The following is a 26212-nucleotide window of genomic DNA, read 5'->3' on the forward strand; positions in this document are numbered from 1 at the left end:
GCCCAAAATCACAGTGGTCTAATCACCTGTGCAGGACAAAAAGGTGTGTTCCTCCTGGGGACAAGGGTACCTGAATCTGAAAGAGCAAAGGTCAGGAAGGGAGCTGCCCAAAGAAACACAGCCCATATAGTATCCATGAGTGAAGTGATCTTTGGCAGCCAGATCTGATTTGGTGTATGCGTACTTCACTGGGAGGGCAAACATTGGACAATTTCTCCTCATATGCCATGAGAAATGGCTTGTGGACGTCAGCTCCTAAATTCCTGGCCCTCGCCAAAGCACTTCAGACCACACTCCCATTTCTGGTAGGAGGATTTTTGCCCGGGCCTCAGCGTAATCCTATTGAGCATGATTTTTATGTCATCATCGCTCTTCATGACAGGAAGATTGTCATCATTGACCCAGGACAAGACCCAGCCCTCCCCAAGCATGCTTTGTTCACAGGTCCCTGTGTAGCCTTACAGGGTCAGGAGAGCGAATCAGGGGGCAGGATATCCACTGGACTCAGAGATGGTCTCTTGCACACCTGTAGGCATCAGGAAAGGGAGAACTCAAGGTCTACCTCCCCTTGGCCTGTAGAATGAAAAGGAAGAAAGCACACAAGACATGGCGTGGGATAGCACAGTGGAGCTTCATGTCTACCTAAGGACTTGGCTTATCATTTCTCAGTTCGGACCTACCCGGGGGGGAACAAGAGACAGACTCCGTGGATGTGGGAAATGCTTTGCCAATCCTATTCTCAGCTGCTGTGTCCTTGATTCCCCTGATAATGTTTGGGAAAAGGTGGCTCTCTTGAAACTTAAAACGAGTTTGCATCCTGTATAATCGTACTAATTGCTTGCTCCAAATTTGGACCCACCAGGAATAACACACCTCTGTGGCCTATAACTTGCTCTCCAGTAAACAATGAGATCTGTAGATATATATTTTGGAAGTCCCCGTAGCTCTGTGCCTAGGCTTTTGGGGATTGTGTCCTTTGTGAAGCAGACACTCATGGCCAAAGTTGGGCCGCAACCCAATGGACAGAGGACTCTGTTAGACATTGAGACTTTTGTTGGGAGAATCCCTCCCCTGGACACACACATGCTGTGTGTCTCATGTACATGTGCGTAACACTGATGGGATAGCTGCTTGACATGGACTGCCTTTTAGATCTATTTGGTACCAATGCGTTCAGGATGCAAACACCTTGACGGGGTCCTTCACAAAGAAGTCCCTATCAATGCAGTCCAGAGAAGATATATTGAAGAGGGCAAGCAACAAAATAACAAGTACACCGACTCTCTGATTCACTTTTAACTGCTTACAGCACAAGTCCTTCCCTGATGCAGGGACCCTAACTCGGTGTGCCTTCCATACTCGGCTGTTGGCCTTAGCCCTCAAAATAGAAACCACACTGGTGAAGGAAGATCTGGGGAGGGTCCCTTGCCTCCAGGTCCAACAGAACCCCTTGACTCAAGGACATGCCCATAGCCAGGCGGCCAATATGTTCGCAGACCTAAGGCCCTCATAATCTCGGAGGACACTTTTCTGGCGGCAACTGGTCCAACTTCTAATAATCAGGGATGTCCACATTCTCCCGGGACTCAAGTCCTTATGGATCTAGGGGGGGCCACCCTTCCTTACTCATGCAACGAGATATGTTTTGGGCAGATAAGAAAGAGATATGGCTGTCCTGAGCAGCAATACCTCAACTGGTTCTTCTAATCACAGCATAACTTCCCAATAAACACCTGCACATCTTCTCAGACTATCCACACATGGTCGTTAACGGATCAAAGTCCTAGAGGTCCAGTCCCACAGGTAGGACAATGGCAATGGTACTCCTGTCAAAGAGGTCTCAATGGAAGACAAAACATAAGGAAGGGAGGTTAACAAAGAGGGATAGCCTGTATTGGAACCCTGCAAGAGGTCACCCCTGAGCAGCAAGATCTGATGTGATACTTCGGTACTGTGCAGAGACGGGCTGGAAATGACAAGTGCCCATGAACCTACGCTTAAGCATGACCATGGAGACTTCGGAATATGAAAATTTTTGCACGTACCGGGTGCCAAGTCTGCCGACACCCCACGTCCATGAAAGTGCATCCTTGGCTGGGCCTCAGCGTAATCCTATTGAGCATGATTTTTATGTCATCACCACTCTTCATGACAGAAAGGGTATCATCATTGACCCAGCACAGAACCTAGCACGCCCCTACCAAGCATACTTCCTCTCTGGCCCCACATTTTGCCTACCAGGTGAGACAGCAGCTCCAAAGGCATGAGCTACAGTAGTCTCATAGAGGTGTCTTGAGCTTCTGGAGGCTTCCGACAAAGAGTTTCCAGTTTTTGACCTCTATCTGAATTGAGAGAAGCCAGATGTCCTGCCCACCTGAATCACAGGGTTGCAAAGTACACTGGGCTCTGATGGCTGCTTATTGACTGCATGGATCATTTCTGAATTATAAACTTTCTGGGAGGCCCAGGACATAGTATCTACATGGTATGCGCGAGCTTAGCAGGACCTTACATTTTTGAGAATCAACTTGTGATGGTTGGCTGAAAGGGTCCCTGCTGAACACTACTACCCATTTTCACCCTACACATTCCTAGTTCTGAAGAAAATTGCAACCCATGGGAACAAGTGTTGCCTGTTTCCTCGATATGGTTTTAGGGGATCTTCCAAAAATGGGAGTCTATCAGGACATATCGGGACATCTCACGTCCCTACTTGTGAACAATGGAATACGTAGAGGAAGCATACATCACGTCCTTGATGTGGATGCTGTGTGGAGTCAGACTCATGGGTGAAGGTTTGCACAGGGTGTCCTCAAAGGACTAGCCCCTCATGGCAGGAGCTGGGAGAGTATATAGGGCAAAAATTGGATCTGTTCCTTTTCAAACTTTCCTTGTTGCCTGATCTCCCAGGACCGGCCCATACTCTCTAGCACTCAGTCTCCAAGGGCATACCATGGTTCGAAAGCACCTTAGTATGGACGTCTCTCTAAGGAGAGTATACCCGGGGACAAGGCTTAGTTCAACTGGAAACCTGTTTCATCAGGAATCCACGGCCAGAGAAGAATCATCAAGCCCGGTGTAGGGCCAAGACCACACTGGAACTCATCACCTGTCCTATGGACATAACCCATATAATATCATTTCCTGAAGTAGGGCTGTCACCTGCTTCCTACTCTATGTGACTCGGACTCTTACCCTGGACCTCCATCAGGATCCACAGAGCTGAATCCAGATGTGTTCTGGGGCCTGAGAATCAAGGGTCAGAAATAACAATCCAAGCCAGACACATGCCAATGGGTATTTGGCCAAGAGGTTCCCCACTCTGTGGACACAAGGGCCTTGAGACCTCTTGTACGGCTTTGCCGACTGCACCTGTGCACCCATTCTAATACTCAGAATTTCCTCTAGGGACACAGAAGTCTATTCCACATTGCCCAAAGGCATAGCAGGACTTCCGCACATCCAGACCTCATGCCTTTGTTGAGGTAAGGAAAACTTGGGGCTTTGCTGCAGCACAGAAAGCAACCAATGGCTCTTGCAGGTGTATCCTTTCTTCCCAACGTAGAGCAGATGTTCTCGCTTTGTTAATCACAATAGTACACGTGGCCCAAAATCACAGTGGTCTACTCACCTGTGCAGGACAAAAAGGTGTGTTCCTCCTGGGGACAAGGTTACCTGAGTCTGAATGAGCAAAGGTCAGGAAGGGAGCTGCGCAAAGAACCACAGCCCATATAGTATCCCTGAGTGAGGTGATCTTTGGCGGCCAGATCTGATTTGGTGTATGCGTACTTCACTAGGAGGGCAAACATTGGACAATTTCTCCTCATATGCCATGAGAAATGGCTTGTGGATGTCAGCTCCTAAATTCCTGGCCCTAGCCAAAGCACTTCAGACCACACTCCCATTTCTGGTTGGAGGTTTTTTGCCCGGGCCTCAGCGTAATCCTATTGAGCATGATTTTTATGTCATCATAGCTCTTCATGACAGGAAGATTGTCATCATTGACCCAGGACAAGACCCAGCCCTCCCCAAGCATGCTTTGTTCACAGGTCCCTGTGTAGCCTTACAGGGTCAGGAGAGCGAATCAGGGGGCAGGATATCCACTGGACTCAGAGATGGTCTCTTGCACACCTGTTGGCATCAGGAAAGGGAGAACTCAAGGTCTACCTCCCCTTGGCCTGTAGAAGAAAAGGAAGACAGCACACATGATATGGGGTGGGATGCCACAGTGGAGCTTGATGTCTACCTACAGACTGCGCTGATCATTTCTCAGTTCGGACCTACCTGGGGAGGAACAAGACACAGACTCCGTGGACGTGGGAAATGCTTTGCCAATCCTATTCTCAGCTACTGTGTCCTTGATTCCCCTGATAATGTTTGGAAAAAGGTGGCTCTTTTGACAACTAACACGACTTTGCATCCTGTATAATCGTACTAATTGCTTGCTCCAAATTTGGACCCACCCGGAATAACACACCTCTGTGGCCTATCACTTGCTCTCCAGTAAACAATGAGATCTGTAGATATATATTTTGGATGTCCCCGTAGCACTGCGCCTATGCCTTTGGAGATTGTGTCCTTTGTGAACCAGACACTCATGGCCAACCTTGGGCCGCAACCCAATGGACGGAGGACTCTGTTCGACATTGAGACTTTTGTTGGGAGAATCCCTCCCCTGGACACACACATGCTGTGTGTCTCATGAACATGTGCGTAACACTGATGGGACAGGTGCTTGACATGGACTGCCCTTTAGATCTACTTGGTACCAACGCGTTCAGGATGCAAACACCTGGACGTGGTCCTTCACAAGGAAGTCGCTATCAATCCTGTCCAGAGAAGATATATTGAAGAGGGCAAGCAGCAGAATAACAAGTACGCCGCCTCTCTGATTCACTTTTAACTGCTTACAGCACAAGTCCTTCCCTGATGCAGGGACCCTAACTCGGTGTGCCTTCCATACTCGGCTGTTGGCATTAGCCCTCAAAATAGAAACCAGAGTGGTGAAGGAAGATCTGGGGAGGGTCCCTTGCCTCCAGGTCCAACAGAACCCCTTGACTCAAGGACATGCCTATAGCAAGGTGGCCAATGTGTTCGGAGATCTAAGGCCCTCATAATCTCGGAGGAGCCTTTTCTGTCGGCAACTGGTCCAACCTTCTAATAATCAGGGATGTTCACATCCTCCCTGGACTCAAGTCCCTATGGGTCTAGTGGGGGCCACCCTTTCTTACTCATGCAACGAAATATGGTTTGGTCAGATAAGAAAGAGATATGGCTGTCCTGAGCAGCAAATACCTCAACTGGCTCTTCTAATCACAGCATACCTTTCCAATGAACACCTGCGCATTTTCTCAGACTATCCACACATGGTCCTTAACGGATCAAATTCCTAGAGTTCCAGTCCCACAGGTAGGACAATGTCACAGGTACTCCTGGCAAAAAGGTCTCAATGGAAGACAAGACATAAGGAAGGGAGGTTAAGAAAGATGGATAGCCCTTATTGGAACCCTGCAAGAGGTCACCCCTTAGCAGCAAGATCTGATGTGATACTTCCCTACTATGCAGACATGTGCTGGACATGACAAGTGCCCATGATCGTACACTTAAGCATGACCATGGAGACTTCGGAATATGAAAATTTGTGCACGTAAGGGGAGCCAAGTGTGCCGACACCCCACGTCCATGAAAGTGCATCCTTGGCTGGGCCTCAGTGTAATCCTATTGAGCATGATTTTTATGTTATCACCACTCTTCATGACAGAAACTGTATCATCATTGACCCAGCACAGAACCTATCACTCCCCTACCAAGCATACTTATTCTCTGGGCCCACTTTTTGCTTACCAGGTAAGACAGCAGCTCGAAAGGCATGAGCTACAGTAGTCTCAGAGAGGTGTCTTGAGCTTCTGGAGGCTTCGACAAAGAGTTTCCAGTTTTTGACTTCTGTCTGAATAGAGTGAAGCCAGATGTCCTGCCCACCTGAATCAAAGGGTTGCAAAGTACACTGGGCTCTGATGGCTGCTTATTGACTGCATGGATCATTTCTGAATTATAAACTTTCTGGGAGGCCCAGGACATAGGATCTACTTGGTATGTGCGAGCTTAGCAGGACCTTCCATTTCTGAGAATCATCTTGTGATGGTTGGCTGAAAGGGTCCCTGCTGAACACTACTATCCATTTTCATCCTACACATTCCTAGTTCTGAAGAACATTGCAACCCAAGGAACAAGTGTTGTCTGTATCCTCGATATGGTTCTAGGGGATCTTCCTCAAATGGGAGTCTATCCGGACATATCGGGACATCTCACGTCCCTACATGTGAACAATGGAACATGTAGAGGGAGCATACATCACGTCCCTGTTGTGGATGCTGTGTGGAGTCAGACTCATGGGTGAAGGTTTGCACAGGGTGTCCTCAAAGGACTAGCCCCTCATGGCAGGTCCTGGGAGAGAATATAGGGCAAAAAGTGGATCTGTTCCTCTCCAAACTTTCCTTGTTGCCTGATCTCCCTGGACCGGCCCATACTCTCTAGCACTCAGTCTCCAAGGGCATACCATGGTTTGAAAGTACCTTAGTGTGGACATCTCTCTATGGAGAGCATACCCGGGGACGAGGCTTAGTTCAACTGGAAACCTGTTTCATCAGGAATCCACGGCCAGAGAAGAATCATCAAGGCCAGTGTAGGGCCAAGACCACCCTGGAACTCAGCAGCTGTCCTATGCACATCACCCATATAATATCATTTCCTGAAGTAGGGCTGTCACCTGCTTCCTACTCTATGTGACTCGGGCTCTTTCCCTGGACCTCCATCAGGATCCACAGAGCTGAATCTAGGTGTGTTCTGTGTCCTGAGAATCAAGGGTCGGAAATGACAATCCAAGCCAGACACATGCCAATGGGTATTTGGCCAAGAGGTTCGCCACTCTGTGGACACAAGGGCCTTGAGAAGTCTTGTACGGCTTCGCCGACTGCACATGTGCACCCATTCTAATACTCAGAATTCTCTCTAGGGACACAGATGTCTATTCCACATTGGCCAAAGGCATAGCAGGACTTCCACACATCCTGACCTCATGGCTTTGTTGAGGTAAGGAAAACTTGGGGCTTTGCTGCGGCACAGAAAGCAACCAATGGCTCTTGCAGGTGTATCCTGTCTTCCCAATGTAGAGCAGATGTTCTCGCTTTGTTAATCACATTAGTACCTCATGTGGCCCAAAATCACAGTGGCCTACTCACCTGTGCAGGACAAAAAGGTGTGTTCCTCCTGGGGACAAGGGTACCTGAGTCTGAAACAGCAAAGTTCAGGAAGGGAACTGCGCAGAGACACAGCCCATATAGTAGCCGTGAGTGAGGTGATCTTTGGCAGCCAGATCTGATTTGGTGTATGTGTACTTCACTGGGAGGGCAAACATTGGACTATTTCTCCTCATATGCCATGAGAAATGGCTTGGGGACGTCAGCTCCTAAATTCCTGGCCCTGGCCAAAGCACTTCAGACCACACTCCCATTTCTGGTTGGAGGATTTTTGCCCGGGCCTCAGCGTAATCCTATTGAGCATGATTTTTATGTCATCATCACTCTTCATGACAGGAAGATTGTCATCATTGACCCAGGACAAGACCCAGCCCTCCCCAAGCATGCTTTGTTCACAGGTCCCTGTGTAGCCTTACAGGGTCAGGAGAGCGAATCAGGGGGCAGGATATCCACTGGACTCAGAGATGGTCTCTTGCACACCTGTTGGCATCAGGAAAGGGAGAACTCAAGGTCTACCTCCCCTTGGCCTGTAGAATGAAAAGGAAGAAAGCACACAAGATATGGCGTGGGATGCCACAGTGGAGCTTGATGTCTACCTACGGACTGCGCTGATCATTTCTCAGTTCGGACCTTCCTGGGGAGGAACAAGACACAGACTCCGTGGACGTGGGAAATGCTTTGCCAATCCTATTCTCAGCTGCTGTGTTTTTGATTCCCTTGATAATGTTTGGGAAAAGGTGGCTCTCTTGACAACTAACACGACTTTGCATCCTGTATAATCGTACTAATTGCTTGCTCCAAATTTGGACCCACCAGGAATAACACACCTCTGTGGCCTATCACTTGCTCTCCAGTAAACAATGAGATCAGTAGATATATATTTTGGAAGTCCCCTTAGCTCTGCGCCTAGGCCTTTGGGGATTGTGTCCTTTGTGAACCAGACACTAATGGCCAACGTTGGGCCACAACCCAATGGATAGAGGACTCTGTTCGACATTGAGACTTTTGTTGGGAGAATCCCTCCGCTGGACACGCACATGCTGTGTGTCTCATCTACATGTGCGTAACATTGATGGGACAGCTGCTTGACATGGACTGCCCTTTAGATCTATTTGGTAGCAACCCGTTCAGGATGCAAACACCTGGACGGGGTCCTTCACAAGGAAGTCCGTATCAATCCTGTCCAGAGAAGATATATTGAAGAGGGCAAGCAGCAGAATAACAAGTACGACACCTCTCTGATTCACTTTTAACTGCTTACAGTACAAGTCCTTCCCTGATGCAGGGACCCTAACTCGGTGTGCCTTCCATACTCGGGTGTTGGCCTTAACTCTCAAAATAGAAACCACAGTGGTGAAGGAAGATCTGGGGAGGGTCCCTTGCCTCCAGGTCCAACAGAACCCCTTGACTCAAGGACATGCCCATAGCTAGGTGGCCAACGTGTTCGCCGAACTTGGCCCTCATAATCTCGGATTAGCCTTTTCTGGCGGCAACTGGTCCAACCTTCTAATAATCAGGGATGTCCACATCCTCCCTGGACTCAAGTCCCTATGGGTCTAGTGGGGGACACCCTTCCTTACTCATGCACCAACATATGGTTTGGGTAGATAAGAAAGAGATATGGCTGTCCTGAGCAGCAAATACCTCAACTGGCTCTTTTAATCACAGCATACCTTCCTAATGAACACCTGGGCTTATTGTCTGGGTATCCACAGATGGTCCTGAATGGATCAAAGTCCTAGATGTCCAGTCCCACAGGTAGGACAATGGCAAAGGTTCTCCTCGTAAAGAGGTCTCAATGGAAGACAAAACATAAGGAAGGGAGGTTAACAAAAAGGGATAGCCCTTATTGGATCCCTGCAAGAGGTCACCCCTCAGCAGCAAGATTTGATGTGATACTTCCGTACTGTGCAGTGACGGGCTGGAAATGACAAGTGCCCATGATCCTATGCTTAAGCATGACAATGGGGAATTCGGAATATGAAAATTTTTGCACGTACGAGGAACCATGTCTGCTGACACCCCACGTCCATGTAAGTGCATCCTTGGCTGGGCCTCAGCGTAATCCTATTGAGCATGATTTTTATGTCATCACCACTCTTCATGAGAGAAAGGGTATCATCATTGACCCAGCACAGAACCTATCACGCCCCTACCAAGCATACTTCCTCTCTGGGCCCACTTTTTGCTTACCAGGTGAGACAGCAGCGCCAAAGGCATGAGCTACAGTAGTCTCTGAGAGGTGTCTTGAGCTTCTGGAGGCTTCTGACATAGAGTTTCCAGTTTTTGACTACTGTCTGAATAGAGTAAAGCCAGATGTCCTGCCCACCTGAATCACAGGGTTGCGAAGTACACTGGGCTCTGATGGCTGCTTATTGACTGCATGGATCTTTTCTGAATTATAAACTTTCTGGGAGGCCCAGGACATAGGATCTACTTGGTATGTGCGAGATTAGCAGGACCTTCCATTTCTGAGAATCAACTTGTGATGGTTGGCTGAAAGGGTCCCTGCTGAACACTACTACCCATTTTCATCCTACACATTCCTAGTTCTGAAGAAAATTGCAACCCACGGGAACAAGTGTTGTGTGTATCCACGATATGGTTCTAGGGGATCTTCCTCCAATGGGAGTCTATCCGGACATATCGGGACATCTCACTTTACTACATGTGAACAATGGAATATGTACAGGGAGCATACATCACGTCTCTATTGTGGATGCTCTGTGGAGTCAGACTCATGTGTGAAAGATTGCACAGGGTGTCCTCAAATGACTAGCCCCTCATGGCAGGTGCTGGGAGAGAATATAGGGCAAAAAGCGGATCTGTTCCTCTCCAAACTTTCCTTGTTGCCTGATATTCCTGGACCGGCCCATACTCTCTAGCACACAGTCTCCAAGGGCATACCATGGTTCGAAAGCACCTTAGTATGGACGTCTCTCTAAGGAGAGCATACCCGGACAGTGAGGCTTAGTTCAACTGGAAACCTGTTTCATCAGGAATCCACGGTCAGAGAAGAATTATCAACCCCGGTGGAGGGCCAAGACCAAACTGGAACTCAGCACCTGTCCTATGCACATCACCCATGTAATATCATTTCCTGAAGTAGGACTGCCACCTGCTTCCTAATCTATGTGACTCGGGATCTTTCCCTTGGCCTCCATCAGGATCCACAGAGCTGATTCTAGATCTGGTCTGGGTCCTGCGAATCAAGGTTCATTAATGACAATCCAAGCCTGACACATGGCAATGTGTAGTTGGCAAAGAGGCTCCCCACTCTGTGGACACATGGCCTTGAGACCTCTTGTACGGCTTCCCCAACTGCAACTGTGCCCCCTTTCTAATGCTCAGAATTTTCTCCTGGGACACAGAAGTCTATTCCACATTGGCCAAAGGCATAGCAGGACTTCCACACATCCTGACCTCATGGCTTTGTTGAGGTAAGGAAGCCTGGGGCTTTGCTCCGGCACAGAAAGCACCCAATGGCTCTTGCAGGTGTATCCTTTCTTCCCAATGTAGATCAGATATTCTCCCTTTGTTAATCAGAACAGTACCTCAAGTGGTCCAAAATGACAGTGGTCTACTCACCTGAGCAGGACAAAAAGGTGTGTTTCTCCTGGGGACAAGGGTACCTGAGTCTGAAAGAGCAAAGGTCAGGAGGGGAGCTGCGCAAAGAGCCACAGCCCATATAGTAGCCTTGCATGAGGTGATCTTTGGCAGCCAGATCTGATTTGGTGCATGCGTACTTCACTGGGAGGGCAAACATTGGACAATTGCTCCTCATATGCCATGAGAAATGGCTTGGGGACATCAGCTCCTAAAATTCTGGCCCTCGCCAAAGCACTTCAGACCACACTCCCATTTCTGGTAGGAGGATTTTTGCCCGGGCCTCAGCGTAATCCTATTGAGCATGATTTTTATGTCATCATCGCTCTTCATGGCAGGAAGATTGTCATCATTGACCCAGGACAAGATCCAGCCCTCCCCAAGCATGCTTTGTTCACAGGTCCCTGTGTAGCCTTACAGGGCGAAGAGAGTGAATCAGGAGGCAGGATACCACTGGACTCAGAGATAGTGTCTTGCACACCTGTAGACATCAGGAAAGGGAGAACTAAGGGTCTACCTCCCCTTGGCCTTTAGAATGAAAAGGAAGAAAGCACACAAGATATGGCGTGGGATGCCACAGTGGAGCTTGATGTCTACCCTCGGACTGCGCTGATCTTTTCTCAGTTCAGACCTACCAGGGTAGAAGAAGGCAAAGTCTCCGTGGACGTCGGAAATGGTTTGCCAATCCTATTCTCAGCTGCTGTGTCCTTGATTCCCCTGATAATGTTTGGGAAAATGCTACGTCCACGGCGACCTCGCCTGTGTAGCAAGCAGAGATGCTTCTGTACTGGAAGAGAGCTGAGGACAAAGGGCCAGCACTCTTCGGAGGGATGCCCCCGGTGACCCCTTGGCAGTCAGTTACTGTAATGGTTCCTGCTGCCCATGAAGTCACGATGACCTGATTGCTCGCCCCAATGAGCTGTTTTCTGCTTTCTGTTTCTTTTCTGCTTTCTTCTAGTTGTTTGTCAAAGAACAGCTAGTTTCTATGCTTCGCTTACTATTAATCATCCATGCAATCAAAGTACAAAAACAATTTGAGTATTCAATGTGCCCCTCCTATGATTAGGGCAATGTAGGAAATGTATAACTCTACTAGGAATAAAAAATTAACTCTAGAACAGTTTTTAGATGGTGTAGAGTAGAAACAGCTTATGATGTTTTAGAACAATACTGATACTGAGAAAGTGAAAGTAGAAATGTTAATCGGTAATGTTCATTAGAAGTATGACAGTTCTACAGATAAGGAGTTGTAAAACTTAGGCTTTCCCACCAGGAAACTTCCTGGGGGGTATGTTCAGTACTTGATCAAGGGCTGATAGTAGACTCCCAGAGCTGGGAACTACCTAGATCCACTCCCCTATGAGGGAGGATATGATGAATTCGGTAATAGATGAATGAATTATGAAGGAATAAGGAGGCTATGGCATTCTCTTCCATTTATAAAATACTTAGCAAAGACACGTAAGCCTTGGTGCTTATACTCTAGACAAGAAAGAAAAGAATTCCTGGAAAACATTAAACCAGCCTTAAAATATTGGTGGTCTTTGGATAGAAACACTTTTATAATGAATATAAAAATTATATAAATAATCTAATAAATAAAAAGAGATGGCTCTCTGCTTGGTTTATAAAAAATAAATAACCTATTGTTCACCTTACATCCCTTACCCCAAGCTTCTATTCATGTAAAGCTGTGGTCAATGATGCAAGGCGTCCTTCTTAAAAAATGGGAACAGTTCCTGCCTGATCAACATTGCATGTATGCTTACAATAGAACAATACTTAAGATTGTTTAGATTAATGATTTCTGAGATCACTTGTTGGCTTGCTATGTTTCCCTGTTCAATCTGTATAAAACCTTCATGAAACCTTCAGTAAATTGCAGCAGCATATTCTACCTAGAGTGTGTCTGTCTGTCATTTCCTCGCCGAATCCCGAGTTCTCCTTGAGCCTTCGCCCTTGTTCTCCCTCGGTCCTGATCTCCCCGAGAGTCAGTACACGGCAGGAAAAGGCGGCTCACTTGACAACTAACACGACTTTGCATCCTGTATAATCGTATTAATTGCTTGCTCCAAATTTGGACCCACCAGGAATAACACACCTTTGTGGCCTGTCACTTGCTCTCCAGTAAAAAATGAGATCTGTAGATATATATTTTGGAAGTCACCGTAGATCTGTGCCTAGGCCTTTGGGCATTGTGTCCTTTGTGAACCAGACCCTCATTGGGCCACAACCCAATGGACAGAGCACTCTGTTCGACATTAAGACTTTTGTTGGGAGAATCCCTCTCCTGGACACACACATGCTCTGTGTCTCGTCTACATGTGTGTAACATTGATGGGACAGCTGCTTGAAATGTACTGTCCTTAAGATATATTTTGTACCAAGGTGTTCAGGATGCAAACATCTGGAGGGGGTCCTTCACAAGGAATTCCCTATCAGTCCTGTCCAGAGAGGATATATTGAAGAGGGCAAGAAGCAGAACAATAAATATGCTGCCTCTCTGATTCACTTTTAACTGCTTACAGCACAAGTTCTTCCCTTATGCAGGGACCCTAACTCGGTGTGCCTTCTATCCTCGGCTGTTGGCCTTAGCCTTCAAAATAGAAACCACAGTGGTGAAGGAAGGACTGGGGAGGGTCCCTTGCCTCCAGGTCCAACAGAACCACTTGACTCAAGGACATGCCCATAGCCAGGTGGCCAATGTGTTCGCAGATCTAAGGCCCTCCTAATCTCGGAGGAACCTTTTCTGGTGGCAACTGGTCCAATCTTCTAATAATCAGGGATGTCCACATCATCCCTGGAATAAAGTCCCTATGGGTCTAGTGGGGGACACCCTTCCTTACTCATGCACCGAGATATGGTTTGCGTAGATAAGAAAGAGATATGGCTGTCCTGAGCAGCAAAATGCCTCAACTGGCTCTTCTAATCACAACATACCTTCCCAATAAACACCTGGGCATCTTCTCGTGCTATACACACACGGTCCTTAATGGACCAACGTCCTAGAGGTAGAGTCCCACATGAAGGACCATGACAGGGGTCCTCCTGGCAAAGAGGTCTCAATGGAAGACAAAACATAAGGAAGGGAGGTTAACAAAGAGAAATAGCCCTTATAGGAACCCTGCAAGAGGTCACCCCTGAGCAGCAAGATCTGATGTGGTACTTCTGTACTATGCAGAGACGGGCTGGAAATGACAAGTTCCCATGATCCTACACTTAAGCATGACCATGGAGACTTCGGTATATGACAATTTGTGCACGGACGGGGAGCCAAGACTGCTGACACACCACGTCCATGTAAGTGCATCCTTGGCTGGGCCTCAGCGTAATCCTATTGAGCATGATTTTTATGTCACCACCACTCTTCATGACAGAAAGGGTATCATCATTGACCCAGCACAGAACCTATCACCCCCCTTCCAAACATGCTTCCTCTCTGGGCCCACTGTTTGCTTACCAGGTGAGACAGCAGCTCCAAAGGCATGAGCTACAGTAGTCTCAGAGAGGTGTGTTGAGCTTCTGGAGGCTTCCGACAAAGAGTTTCCAGTTTTTGACCTCTGTCTGAATAGGGAGAAGACAGATATCATGCCAACCTGAGTCACAGGTTTGCAAAGTACACTGGGCTCTGATGGCTGCTTATTGACTGCATGGATCATTTCTGAATTATAAACTTTATGGGAGGCCCAAGAAAAAGGATCTACTTCGTATGTGCAAGCTTAGCAGGACCTTCCATCTCTGAGAATCAACTTGTGATGGTTGGCTGAATGGGTCCCTGCTGAATACTACTACCCATTTTCATCCTACACATTCCTAGTTCTGAAGAAAATTGCAACCCACGGGAACAAGTGTCTGTATCCTCGATATGGATCTAGGGGATCTTCCTCAAAAGGGAGTCTATCCGGTCATTTTGGGACTTCTCTCATCCTTACATGTGAACAATGGAATATGTAGAGGGAGCATACATCACGTCCCTGTTGTGGATCTTGTATGGAGTCAGACTCATGGATGAAGGTTTGCACAGGGTGTCCTCAAAGGACTAGCCCCTCATGGCAGGTGCTTGGAGAGAACATAGGGCTAAAGGGGATCTGTTCCTCTCCATAACTTTCCTTGTTACCTGATCTCCCTGAACCGGCTACTACTCTCTAGCACTCAGTCTACAAGGGCATATCATGATGGAAAAGAACCTTAGTATGGACGTCTCTCTAAGGAGAGCATACCTGGGAACTGAGGCTTAGTTCAACTGGAAGCCTGTTTCATCAGGAATCCCCGGCCAAGGAAGAATCATCAAGGCCGATGGAGGGCCAAGACCACACTGGAACACAGCACCTGTCCTATGTATATTACCCATGTAATATCATTTCCTGAAGTAGGGCTGTCCCCTGCTTCCTACTCTATGTGACTCGGGCTCTATCCCTAGGCCTCTATCCCTAGGAACCACAGTGCTGACTCCAAATGTGTTCTGGGTCCTGAGAATCAAGGGTCAGAAATGACAATCCAAGCCAGAAACATGCCAATGGGTAGTTGGCCAAGAGGCTTGCCACTCTGTGGCACAAGGGCCTTGAGACCTCTTGTACGGCTTCCCCAACTGCAGCTGTGCACCCTTTCTAGTGCTGAGAATTCTCTCCTGGAACAAAGAAGTCTGTTCCACATTGGCCAAAGGCATAGCAGGACTTCCACTCATCCTGACCTCATGGCTTTGTTGAGGTAAGGAGGAGTTGGGGCTTTGCTCAGGCACAGAAGCACCCACTGGCTCTTGCAGGTGTATCCTTACTTCCTAACGTAGATCAGATGTTCTCCCTTTGTTAATCACAATAGTACCTCATGTGGTCCAAAATCACAGTGGTCTACTCACCTGAGCAGGACAAAAAGGTGTGTTGCTCCTGGGGACAAGGGTACCTGAGTCTGAAAAAGCAAAGGTCAGGAAGGGAGTTGCGCAAAGTACCACAGCCCATATAGTAGCCCTGCGTGAGGTGATCATTGGCAGGCAGATCTGATTTGGTGCATGCGTACTTCAGTGGGAGGGCAAACATTGGACAATTGCTCCTCACATGCCATGAGAAATGGCTTGGGGACTTCAGCTCCCAAATTCTTGGGCCTTGCCAAAGCACTTCAGACCACACTCCCATTTCTGGTAGAGGATTTTTTCCCGGGCCTCAGCGTAATCCTATTGAGCATGATTTTTATGTCATCATCGGCTTCATGACCAAGAAGATTTTCATCATTGACCCAGGAAAAGACCAAGCCCTCCCTAAGCATGCTTTCTTCACAGGTCCCTGGGTAGCCTTACAAGGTGAGGAGAGTGAATCAGGAGGGAGGATATACACTGGACTCAGCGATGGTCTCTTGCGCACCTGTAGGCATCAGGAAAAGGAGAACTCAGGGTCTACCTTCCCTTGGCCTTTAGTGTGAAAAGGAAGAAAAAACACAAGATATGGCATGGTATGCCACAGTGGAGCTTGATGTCTACCTACGGACTGCGCAGATCATTGCTCAGTTCGGACCTACCTGGGGAAGAACAATACACAGACTAGGTGATCATGGGAAAAGCTTTGCCAATCCTATTCTGTGCTGCTGTGTCCTTGATTCCCGTGATTATGCTTGGACAAAGGTGGCCCTCTTGACAACTAACAAGACTTTGCATCCTGTATAATCGTACAAATTGGTTGCTCCAAATTTGGACCCAGCAGGAATAACACACCACTGTGGCCTATCACTTGCTCTCCAGTAAACTATGAGATCTGTAGATATATATTTTGGAAGTCCCCTTAGCTCTGCGCCTAGGCCTTTGGGGATTGTGTCCTTTGTGAACCAGACTCTCATGACCAAACTTGGGCCACAACCCAATGGACAGAAGACTCTGTTCGATACTAAGACTTTTGTTGGGAGAAACCCTCCCCTGGACACACACATGCTGTGTGTCTCATCTACATGTGCGTAACATTGATGGGACAGCTGCTTGACATGGACTGCCCTTAAGATCTATTTGGAACCAAGGCATTCAGGATGAAAACACCTGGAGGGGGTCTTTCCCAAGGAAGTCCCTATTAATCCTTTCCAGAGAAGATATATTGAAGAGGGCAAGCAGCAGAACAAGAAATATTTCGCCTCTCTGATTCACTTTTAACTGCTTGCAGCACAAGTCCTCCCTGATGCAGGGACCCTAACTCGGTGTGCCTTCCATACTCGGCTGTTGGCCTTAGCATTCAAAATAGAAACCACAGTGTTGAAGGAAGATCTGGGGAGGGTGCCTTGCCTCCTGGTCCAGCAGAACCCCTTGACTCAAGGACATGCCCATAGCCAGGTGGCCAAGGTGTTGGCAGATCTAAGGCCCTCATAATTTCGGAGGAGCCTTTTCTGGCGGCAACTGGTCCAACCTTCTAATAATCAGGGATGTCCACATCCTCCCTGGACTCACGTCCCTATGAGTCTAGTGGGGGCCACCCTTCCTTACTCATGCACCGAGATATGGTTTGGGTAGACAAGAAAGAGATATGGCCGTCCTGAGCAGCAAAATGCCTCAATTGGCTCTTCTAATCACAACATACCTTCCCAATGAACACCTGGGCATCTTCTCGGGTTATCCACACACGGTACTTAACGGCCCAACGTCCTAGAGGTCCAGTCCCACAAGTAGGACAATGGCACAAGTACTCCTGGCAAAGAGGTCTGAATGGGAGACAAAACATAAGGAAGGGAGGTTAACAAAGAGGGATAGCCCTTATTATATCCCTGCAAGGGGTCACACCTAAGCAGCAAGATCTCATGTGGTACTTCCGTACTGTGCAGAGATGGGCTGGAAATAACAAGTGCCCATGATCCTACGCTTAGAGCATGATCATGGAGACTTCGGTATATGACAATTTGTGTACGGACGGGGAGCCAAGACTGCCGCCACACCACGTCCATGTAAGTGCATCCTTGGCTGGGCCTCAGCGTAATCCTATTGAGCATGATTTTTATGTCATCACCAGTCTTCATGACAAAAAGGGTATCATCATTGACCCAGCCCAGAACCTTCCACACCCCTAGCAAGCATGCTTCCTCTCTGGGCCCACTGTTTGCTTACCAGGTCAGACAGCAGCTCCAAAGGCATGAGCTACAGTAGTCTCAGAGAAGGTGTCTTGAGCTTCTGGAGGCCTCCAACAATGATTTACCAGTTTTTGACCTCTGTCTAAATAGAGAGAAGCCAGATGTCCTGCCCACCTGTATCACAGGGTTGCAAAGTACACTGGGCTCTGATGGCTGCTTATTGACTGCATGGATCATTTCTGAATTATAACCCTTCTGGGAGGCCTAAGACAAAGGATCTACTTGGTATGTGCGAGCTTAGCATGACATTCCATTTCTGAGAATCAACATGTGATGGTTGGCTGAAAGTGTCCCTGCTGAACACTACTACCCATTTTCATCCTACACATTCCTAGTTATGAGGAAAATTGCAACCCATGGGAACAAGTGTTGTCTGTATCCTCGATATGGTTCTAGGGGATCTTCCTCAAATGGGAGACTATCCGGACATATCGGGACATCTCACGTCCCTACATGTGAACAATGGAATATGCAGGGGGAGCATATATCACGACACTGTTGTGGATGCTCTGTGGTGTCAGACCCATGGGTGAAGGTTTGCACAGGGTGTCCAAAAAGGACTAGCCCCTTATGGCAGGTGCTGGGAGAGAACATAGGGCTAAAAGGGGATGTGTTCCTCTCCAAAACATTCCTTGTGGCCTGATATCCCTGGACTGGCTCATACTCTCTAGCAGTCTACAAGGGCATCCCATGGTGGAAAAGCACCTTAGTATGGACGTCTCTCTAAGGAGAGCATACATTGGAACTGAGACTTAGTTCAACTGTAAGCCTGTTTCATCAGGAATCCACGGCCAGAGAAGAATCATCAAGGCAGGTGGAGGGACAAGACCACACTGGAACTCAGCACCTGTCCTATTCACATTGCCCCTGTAATATCATTTCCTGAAGTAAGGCTGTCCCCTGCTTCCTACTCTATGTGACTCGGGCTCTATCCCTAGGCCTCTATCAGGATCCACAGAGCTGACTCCAGATGTGTTCTGGGTCCTGAGAATCAAGGATCGGAAATGACAATCCAAGCCAGACACATGCCAATGGGTAGTTGGCCAAGAGGCTTGCCACTCTGTGGCACAAGGGCCTTGAGACCTCTTGTACGGCTTCCCCGACTGCACCTGTGCAACCTTTCTAATGCTCAGAATTCTCTCCTGGGACAAAGAAGTGTATTCCACATTGGCCAAAGGCATAGCAGGACTTCCACTCATCCTGACCTCATGGCATTGTTGAGGTGAGGAGGAGTTGGGCTTTGCTCAGGCACAGAAGCACCCAATGGCTCTTGGAGGTGTATCCTTTCTTCCCAATGTAGATCAGATGTTCGCCCTTTGTTAATCACAACAGTACCTCATGTGGTCCAAAATCACAGTGGTCTACTCACCTGAGCAGGACAAAAAGGTGTGTTCCTCCTGGGGACAAGGGAAACTGAGTCTGAAAGAGGAAACGTCAGGAAGGGAGCTGTGCAAAGCCACAGTCCATAGTAGCCCAGCGTGAGGCGATCTTTGGCAGCCAGATCTGATTTGGTGCATGTGTACTTCACTGGGAGGGCAAACATTGGACAATTGCTCCTCATATGCCATGAGAAATGGCTTGGGGACTTCACCTCCCAAATTCCCGGCCCTCACCAAAGCACTTCAGACCACACTCCCATTTCTGGTAGGAGGATTTTCGCCCGGGCTTCAGCGTAATCCTATTGAGCATGATTTTTATGTCATCATCTCTCTTCATGACAGGAAGATTGTCATCATTGACCCAGGACAAGACCAAGCCCTCCCCAAGTATGCTTTGTTGACAGGTCCCTTGGTAGCCATACAGGGCGAGGAGAGTGAATCAGGAGGCAGGATATCCACTGGACTCAGAGATGGTCTCTTGTGCAGCTGTAGGCATCAGGAAAGGGAGGACTCAGGGTCTTCCTCCCCTGGCCTTTAGTATGAAAAGGATGAAAGCACACAAGATATGGCATGGGATGCCATAGTGGAGCTTGATGTCTACCTATGGACTGTGCTGATCATTTCTTAGTTCGGACCTACCTGGGGAGGAAGAAGACACAGACTCCTTGGACGTGGGAAAAGCTTTGCCAATTCTATTCTCAGCTGCTGTGTCCTTGACCCCTGATTATGCTTGGGCAAAGACGGCCCTCTTGACAGCTAACACGACTTTGCATCCTGTATAATCGTACAAATTTCTTGCTCCAAATTTGGACACAGCGGAAATTACACACATCTGTGGCCTATCACTTGCTCTCCAGTAAACAATGAGAATTGTAGATATGTATTTTGGAAGTCCCCGTAGCTCTGCTCCTAGGCCTTGGGTATTGTGTCCTTTGTGAACCAGTCCCTCATGGCCAACTTTTGGCCACAACCCAAAGGACAGAGAACTCTCTTCGACACTAAGACTTTTGTTGGGAGGAATCCTCCCCTGGACACACATATGCTCTGTGTCTCATCTACATGTGCGTAACATTGATGGGACAGCTGCTTGACATGGACTGCCCTTTAGATCTATTTGGTACCAAGGCGTTCAGGATGCAAACACCTGGAGGCGGTCCTTCATAAGGAAGTCCCTATCAGTCCTGTCCAGAGAATATATATTGAAGAGGGGAAGGAGCAGAACAACAAGTATGCCGCCTCTCTGATTCACTTTTAACTGCTTACACCTCAAATCCTTGCCTGATACCGGGACTCTAGCTCGGTGTGCATTCCATCCTCGGCTTTTGCCCTTAGCATTCAAAATAGAAACCACAGTGGTGAAGGAAGATCTGGAGAGGGTCCCTTGCATCCATGTCCAACAGAACCCCTTGACTCAAGGACATGCCCTTAGCCAGGTGGTCAATGTGTTCCCAGATCTAAGGCCCACATAATCTCGGAGGAGCCTTTCCTGCGGCAACTGGTCCAACCTTCTAATAATCAGGGATGTCCACACCCTCCCTGGACTCAAGTCCCTATGGGTCTAGTGGGGGCCACCCTTCCTTACTCATGCACCGAGATATGGTTTGGGTAGATAAGAAAGAGATATGGCTGTCCTGAGCAGCAAAATGCCTGAACTGGCACTTCTAATCACAACATACCTTCCCAATGAACACCTGGGGATCTTCTTGGGGTATCCATACTTGATCCTTCACGGACCAAATTCCCAGAGGTCCAGTCACACATGTAGGACAATTGCAGGGGTACTCCTGGCAAGAAGGTCTCAACGGAAGACCAAACATAAGGAACAGGGGTTAACAAAGAGGGATAGCCCTTATTGGATCCCTGCAATAGGTCAGTCCTGAGCAGCAAGATCTGATGTGGTACTTCCATACTGTGCAGAGATGTGCTGGAAAGGACAAGTGCCCATGATCCTACGCTTAAGCATGACCATGGAGACTTCGGTATATGAAAATTTGTGCACGTACGGGGAGCCAAGACTGTCGACAACCCATGTCCATGTAAGTGCATCCTTGGCTGGGCCTCAGCGTAATCCTATTGAGCATGATTTTTATGTCATCACCACTCTTCATGACAGAATGGGTATCATCATTGACCCAACACAGAAGCTATCACGCCCGTACCAATCATGTTTCCTCTCTGGGCCCACTGTTTGCTTACCAGGTCAGACAGCAGCTCCAACGGCATGAGCTGCAGTAGTTTCAGAGAGGTGTCTTGAGCTTCTGGAGGCTTCCGACAAAGAGTTTCCAGTTTTTGACCTCTGTGTGAGTAGAGAGAAGCCAGATGTCCTGCCCACCTGAATCAGAGGGTTGCAAAGTACACTGGACTCTGATGGCTGCTTATTGACTGCATGGATAATTTCTGAATTATAACCTTTCTGGGAGGACCAAGACAAAGGATCTTCTTGGTATGTTCGAGCTTAGGAGGACCTTCCATTTCTGAGAATCAACTTGTGATGGTTGGCTGAAAGGGTCCCTGCTGAACACTACTACCCATTTTCATCCAACACCTTCCTAGTTTTGAAGAAAATTGCAACCCACTGGAACAAGTGTTGTCTGTATCCTCGATATGGTTCTAGGGGATCTTCCTCAAACGGGAGATTATCAGACATAACGGGACATCCGGAGAGGGAGCATACATCACGTCACTGTTGTGGATGCTCTGTGGAGTCAGTCCCATGGGTGAAGGTTTGCACAGTGTGTCCTCAATGGACTAGCCCCTCATGGCAGGTGCTGGGAGAGAATATAGGGCTAAAAGGGGATCTGTTACACTCCAAAACTTTCCTTGTTGCCTGATCTCCCTGAACGGGCTCATACTCTCTAGCACTCAGTCTACAAGGGCATACCAAGGTTCGAAAGCAACTTAGTATGGACGTCTCTCTAAGGAGAGCATACCCGGGCACTGAGGCTTAGTTCAACTGGAAACCTGTTTCATCAGGAATCCACTGCCAGAGAAGAATCATCAAGGCCAGTGGAGGGCCAAGACCACACTGGAACTCAGTACCGGTCCTATGCACATCACCCATGTAATATCATTTCCTGAAGAAGGGCTGTCCCCTGCTTCCTCCTGTATGTGACTCGGGCTCTTTCCCTAGGCCTCCATCAGGATCCACAGAGCTGACTCCAGATGTGTTCTGGGTCCTGAGAATCAAGGGTCGGAAATGACAATCCAAGCCAGACACATGCCAATGGGTAGTTGGCCAAGAGGCTCGCCACTCTGTGGACACAAGGGCCTTGAGACCTCTTGTACGGCTTCCCCGACTGCACCTGTGCCCCCTTTCTAATGCTCAGAAATCTCTCCTGGGACACAGAAGTCTATTCCACATTGGCCAAAGGCATAGCAGGACTTCCACTCATCCTGACCTCATGGCTTTGTTGAGGTGAGGAGGAGTTGAGGTTTTGCTCAGGCACAGAAAGCACCCACTGGCTCTTGCAGGTGTATCCTTTCTTCCCAACATAGATCAGATGTTCTCCCATTTTTAAAAACAATAGTACCTCATGTGGTCCCAAATCACAGTGGACAACTCACCTGAGGAGGATAAAAAGTGTGTTCCTCCATAGGAAAAGGGCACCTGAGTCTGAAAGAGCAAAGGTCAGGAAGGGAGCTGTGCGAAGAGCCACAGCCCATATAGTAGCCCTGCGTGAGGTGATCTTTGGCAGCCAGATCTGATTTGGTGCATGCGTACTTCACTGGGAGGGCAAACATTGGACAATTTCTCCTCATATGCCACGAGAAATGGCTTTGGGACGTCAGCTCCTAAAATTCTGGCCCTCGCCAAAGCACTTCAGACTACACTCCTATTTCTGGTAGGAGGATTTTTGCCCGGGCCTCAGCATAAACCTATTGAGCATGATTTTTATGTCATCATTGCTCTTCATGACAGGAAGATTGTCATCATTGACCCAGGACAAGACCAAGCCTGCCCAGGCATGCTTTGTTCACAGGTCCCTGTGTAGCCTTACAGGGCGAGGAGAGTGAATCAGGAGGCAGGATATCCATTGGACTCAGAGATGGACACTTCCGCCCCTGTAGGCATCAGGAAAGGGAGAACTCAGGGTCTACCTATCCTGGGCCTTTAGTATGAAAAGGAAGAAAGCACACAAGATATGGCGTGGGATGCCACAGTGGAGCTTGATGTCTACCTACGGACTGCGCTGATCATTGCTCAGTTAGGAACTACATGGGGAGGAACAAGACACATACTCCGTGGACGTGTGAAAAGCTTTCTTAATCCTATTCACTGCTGCTGTGTCCTTGATTCCCCTGATTATGCTTGGGCAAAGGCGGCCCTATTGACAACAAACACGACTTTGCATCCTGTATAATCGTACAAATTTCTTGCTCCAAATCTGGACCCAGCAGGAATAACACACCTCTGTGGCCTATCACTTGCTCTCCAGTAAACAATGAGATCTGTAGATATATATTTTGGAATTCCCCGTAGCTCTGCACCTAGGCCTTTGGGGATTGTGTCCTTTTTGAACCAGTCCCTCATGGCCAACTTTGGGCCACAACCCAATGGACAGAGGACTCTGTTTGACACTAAGACTTTTGTTTGGAGGAACCCTCCCCTGGACACACACATGCTCTGTGTCTCATCTACATGTGCGTAACATTGATGGGACAGCTGCTTGACATGGACTGCCCTTTAGATCTATATGGTACCAAGGCGTTCAGGATGCAAACAACTGGAGTGTGTCCTTCACAAGTAATTCCCTATGAATCCTGTCCAGAGAAGATATATTGAAGACAGGAAACAGCAGAACAAAAAATATGCCTCCTCTCTGATTCACTTTTAACTGCTTAGAGCTCAAGACCTTGCCTGATGCAGGGCTCCTAGCTCGGTGTGCCATCCATCCTCGGCTGTTGGCCTTAGCCTTCAAAATAGAAACCACAGTGGTGAAGGAAGATCTGGGGAGGGTCCCTTGCCTCCAGGTCCAACAGAACCCCTTGACTCAAGGACATTCCCATAGACAGGTGGCTATGTGTTCGCAGATATAAGGCTCACATAATCTCGGAGGAGCTTTTTCTCGCGGCAACTGGTCCATACTTCTAATAATCAGGGATGTCCACATCCTCCCTGGACTCAAGTCCCTATGGGTTTTTGGGGGCCACTCTTCCTTACTCATGCACTGAGACATGGTTTGGGTAGATAATAAAAAGATATGGCTGTCCTGAGCAGCAAAATGCCTCAACTGGCTCTCCTCATCACAACATACCTTCCCAGTGAAAACCTGGGCATCTTCCTGGGCTATCCACACACGATCCTTAATGGACCAAAGTCCTAGAGGTCCAGTCCCACATGTAGGACAATGGCAGGGTACTCCTTGCAAAGATGTCTCAATAGAAGAGAAAACATAAGGAGGGAAGGTTAACAAAGAGGGGTAGCCGTAATTGTGTCCCTGCAAGAGGTCACCCCTGAGCAGCAAGATCTGATGTGGAACTTCCATCCTGTGCAGAGATGGGGTGCAAATGAAAAGTGCCCATGATCCTACGCTTAAGCATGACCATGGAGACTTTGGTAAATGAAAATTTGTGCACGTACGGGGAGCCAAGACTGTAGACAACCCATGTCCATGTAAGTGCATCCATGGCCGAGCCTCTGTGTAGTCCTATTGAGCATGAGTTTTATGTCATTACCACTCTTCATGACAGAAAGGGTATTATCAGTGACCCAGCCCAGAACCTATCAAGCATGCTTCCTCTCTGGGCCCACTGTTTCCTTACCAGTTCAGACAGCAGCTCCAAAGGCATGAGCTACAATAGTCTCAGAGAGGTGTCTTGAGCTCTGGAGGCTTCTGACAAAGAGTTTCCAGTTTTTCACCTCTGACTGAATAGAGAGAAGCCAGATGTCCTGCCCAGCGGAATCACAGGGTTGCAAAGTACACTAGGTTCTGATGGCTGCTTATTGACTGCATGGATCATTTGTGTAATATAACTTTTCTGGGAAGCCCAGGACAAAAGTTCTAATTGGTATGTGCGAGCTTAGCAGGACCTTCCATTTCTGAGAATCAACTTGTGATGGCTGGCTGAAAGGGTCCCTGCTGAACACTACTACCCAATTTCATCCTACACATTCTTAGTTCTGAAGAAAATTGCAACCCACGGGAACAAGTGTTGTCTGTATCCTCGATATGGTTCTAGGGGATCTTCCTCAAATGGAAGTCTATCCAGACATATCAGGACATCTGATGTCCCTACATGTGAACAATGGAATATGTAGAGGGAGCATACATCACATCCCTGTTGTGGGTGCTCTGTGGAGTCAGACCCATGGCTGAAGGTTTGCACAGGGTGTCCTCAATGGACTAGCCCCTCAAGGCAGGTGCTGGGATAGAATATAGGGCTAGAAGGGGATCTGTTACACTCCAAAACTTTCCTTGTTGCCTGATCTCCCTGGACCGGCTCATACTCTCTAGCACTCAGTCTACAAGGGCATATCATGATGGAAAAGCACCTTAGTATACGACTGTCTAAGGAGAGCATACCTGGGCACTGAGGCTTAGTTCAACTGGAAGCCTGTTTCATCTGGAATCCACGGCCAGAGAAGAATCATCAAGGCTGGGGGAGGGCCAAGACCACTCTGGAACACAGCACCTGTCCTATGCACATTACCATGTAATATCATTTCCTGAAGTAGGCATGTCCCCTGCTTCCTACTCTATGTGACTCAGGCTCTTTCCCTGGGCCTCCATCAGGATCTACAGAGCTGACTCCAGATGTGTTCTGGGTCCTGAGAATCAAGGGTCGGAAATGACAATCCAAGCCAGACACATGCCAATGGGTAGTTGGCCAAGAGGGTCGCCACTCTGTGGACACAAGGGCCTTGAGACCTCTTGTACG

At 48.2% G+C, this 26212-nt stretch overlaps 14 non-coding genes across 14 annotated transcripts; all 14 read right to left on the reverse strand.

Annotated features, from left to right (window-relative positions):
• Window positions 1-323: 323 nt before the first annotated feature.
• LOC123459789 lies at window positions 324-403 on the reverse strand. Its single transcript, XR_006636527.1, has one exon. It is a non-coding gene; the product is annotated as a small nucleolar RNA SNORD115 (small nucleolar RNA).
• A 1693-nt stretch (window positions 404-2096) lies between these two features.
• On the reverse strand, window positions 2097-2176 carry LOC123459795. Its single transcript, XR_006636533.1, has one exon. It is a non-coding gene; the product is annotated as a small nucleolar RNA SNORD115 (small nucleolar RNA).
• A 1752-nt stretch (window positions 2177-3928) lies between these two features.
• On the reverse strand, window positions 3929-4008 carry LOC123459811. Its single transcript, XR_006636549.1, has one exon. It is a non-coding gene; the product is annotated as a small nucleolar RNA SNORD115 (small nucleolar RNA).
• Window positions 4009-5702: 1694 nt separating this feature from the next.
• LOC123459829 lies at window positions 5703-5782 on the reverse strand. The gene has a single exon (XR_006636566.1). It is a non-coding gene; the product is annotated as a small nucleolar RNA SNORD115 (small nucleolar RNA).
• Window positions 5783-7533: 1751 nt separating this feature from the next.
• LOC123459772 lies at window positions 7534-7613 on the reverse strand. The gene has a single exon (XR_006636510.1). It is a non-coding gene; the product is annotated as a small nucleolar RNA SNORD115 (small nucleolar RNA).
• A 1694-nt stretch (window positions 7614-9307) lies between these two features.
• Window positions 9308-9387, reverse strand: LOC123459812. The gene has a single exon (XR_006636550.1). It is a non-coding gene; the product is annotated as a small nucleolar RNA SNORD115 (small nucleolar RNA).
• A 1754-nt stretch (window positions 9388-11141) lies between these two features.
• Window positions 11142-11221, reverse strand: LOC123459808. The gene has a single exon (XR_006636546.1). It is a non-coding gene; the product is annotated as a small nucleolar RNA SNORD115 (small nucleolar RNA).
• A 2959-nt stretch (window positions 11222-14180) lies between these two features.
• Window positions 14181-14260, reverse strand: LOC123459818. The gene has a single exon (XR_006636556.1). It is a non-coding gene; the product is annotated as a small nucleolar RNA SNORD115 (small nucleolar RNA).
• Window positions 14261-16013: 1753 nt separating this feature from the next.
• On the reverse strand, window positions 16014-16093 carry LOC123459836. Its single transcript, XR_006636573.1, has one exon. It is a non-coding gene; the product is annotated as a small nucleolar RNA SNORD115 (small nucleolar RNA).
• Window positions 16094-17789: 1696 nt separating this feature from the next.
• Window positions 17790-17869, reverse strand: LOC123459807. The gene has a single exon (XR_006636545.1). It is a non-coding gene; the product is annotated as a small nucleolar RNA SNORD115 (small nucleolar RNA).
• Window positions 17870-19616: 1747 nt separating this feature from the next.
• Window positions 19617-19696, reverse strand: LOC123459790. Its single transcript, XR_006636528.1, has one exon. It is a non-coding gene; the product is annotated as a small nucleolar RNA SNORD115 (small nucleolar RNA).
• A 1691-nt stretch (window positions 19697-21387) lies between these two features.
• LOC123459773 lies at window positions 21388-21467 on the reverse strand. Its single transcript, XR_006636511.1, has one exon. It is a non-coding gene; the product is annotated as a small nucleolar RNA SNORD115 (small nucleolar RNA).
• Window positions 21468-23193: 1726 nt separating this feature from the next.
• LOC123459834 lies at window positions 23194-23273 on the reverse strand. The gene has a single exon (XR_006636571.1). It is a non-coding gene; the product is annotated as a small nucleolar RNA SNORD115 (small nucleolar RNA).
• A 1692-nt stretch (window positions 23274-24965) lies between these two features.
• LOC123459850 lies at window positions 24966-25045 on the reverse strand. The gene has a single exon (XR_006636587.1). It is a non-coding gene; the product is annotated as a small nucleolar RNA SNORD115 (small nucleolar RNA).
• Window positions 25046-26212: the final 1167 nt, after the last annotated feature.

Source organism: Jaculus jaculus, chromosome 3, assembly GCF_020740685.1.
Source record: "Jaculus jaculus isolate mJacJac1 chromosome 3, mJacJac1.mat.Y.cur, whole genome shotgun sequence".
In the NCBI taxonomy this organism is placed as follows: Eukaryota; Metazoa; Chordata; class Mammalia; order Rodentia; family Dipodidae; genus Jaculus; species Jaculus jaculus.